This window comes from Trachymyrmex cornetzi, unplaced genomic scaffold, assembly GCF_001594075.2.
Source record: "Trachymyrmex cornetzi isolate Tcor2-1 unplaced genomic scaffold, Tcor1.1 scaffold208, whole genome shotgun sequence".
NCBI lineage: Eukaryota > Metazoa > Arthropoda > Insecta > Hymenoptera > Formicidae > Trachymyrmex > Trachymyrmex cornetzi.
In genome coordinates, this window is record NW_017296722.1 from 37,008 (window position 1) to 38,697 (window position 1,690).

A 1,690-nucleotide genomic window follows, 5' to 3' on the forward strand; every position below is an offset into this window, starting at 1 on the left:
TAAATTGATAGAGACAAAGATTTTATTATTGCCTACACATTTATTCAGTGAACATTATAATATAATAATATATAATATTACATATTTCCATTAAGGTTATATTCTGATGTAAAATTTTAGAAAAATCAATTTTTTTATTGCATATAAATATATTTCTGTCGATTTAAAAATTTTTGATAAATATCTTGCATGAGATAAATTAATATATTATTGCGGCAATATGGGAGCAACAACCAATTGTTCGTTTGTTATTAGCACACTCACATGCATAATGAGTCACCCGAAAACATCGATACTTTTTGGTTTGTATCTCAGGAAACATCTATATGTTGCACGAGAAATATGTCGGGATAGAACTTTTAGTTTAACAACATTTTTCTCATCCTTGACATATTCTATATTTAATTTACCATTTTTATCTACCATCTCTACCAAATACGACACGGTTTGAAAGAGTTGATACAAACCGGTAAAGAAAATGTTCATGTCTGCTTCATTTCTGGAAAATCCAAAAGATCATTACATGTAATATTTTTGAAAAGGAGTTTTCGGCGAAACCATCCTTTTTCTTCAGCCTCAATCAGAAATGTATTTAATCAGCGATATATTTAAGAAAGATAATTCCATTCTAATCATTGAAAGTGATAGTGACGATAATTAAGAATTAATTAATTCTCTTCTGTAATGTGAGAGTTTTGTTAATAAATACATAACGTGAGAGGCGAGGGGGTTTACGGTAAAAAAGCACCCCGATGATAAATACATAAAGTGAGAGGCGAGGGGACTTACGTTAAAAAAGCACCCCGAGAATATGGAGTTTAAAAACGTATTGCAACCTCCTCGTGGTAAACTTCGGGAACTGTAAGTTTTATAGGCTAACTGCAGACGTTCTTAATGGAAATATGTAAGATATAGAAGACATTCTCCCGGTTATTGAAGACCGACCAATTCCACCACCTCTTTCCCCTCCCACAACCCCTTCCCTCTCTCCACCAGTGTTGTGCAAGGTACTCTATTTTCAATACCTAGGTACAGGTACAGGTACTCTAAAAAAATGTACCGAAGTACAGGTACAGGTAGTAAAAAAGTAAAATACCTAGGTACAGGTACAGGTATTTTAAATGTGCCTTAAAGGTATCTAATAAGTACTTTTATTTTTAACATGAACTAGCCCATTTCATGCGCGCGCTGACCTCACATGACCCTGATTTTATCTTGATTTTTATCAACTTTTCTTATTTATCACTCGTTGACTCTTATTCTTTATATTATTTTACATACTTATTCAAGTTTTGAATACATGTATAAAATATTTATTTTTTCTTTTTATTTTTAAACCTAATCAATGTACTTTAAAATCAATCAATTCTATACAATTTGAAATTACTCTTTCTTTTGTTTACGGTTGTAAAAGCTGTATTCTTCTTTCGTCCCTATTTTAATTAGGCTCAAATTTATTTTTTTGTATGGTTCTCACTTCCGAACATTTGTCCTCGAAATCGGCGACCCCCAAAATCTACATTTCAACAGAAATTAACGACCCCGAACACCCTTAATTGCTAAATTTCACTACAATCTAAGAATTTTGAGCATTTCCGTCCGCAATATTGATTCAGCCATTTTGAATTTTCAAATTCTAAAATCAGATTCAGCATCAACAACCCCGAAAACTTTCTAATGCTTTATTTCC

General features: G+C 32.0%; 1 protein-coding gene across 1 annotated transcript in view; it reads left to right on the forward strand.

Annotated features, from left to right (window-relative positions):
- Positions 1 to 1,690, forward strand: part of LOC108759832 (fatty acid synthase-like) — a 4,795-nt gene that overhangs the window by 2,763 nt on the left and 342 nt on the right. The window lies entirely within an intron of this gene.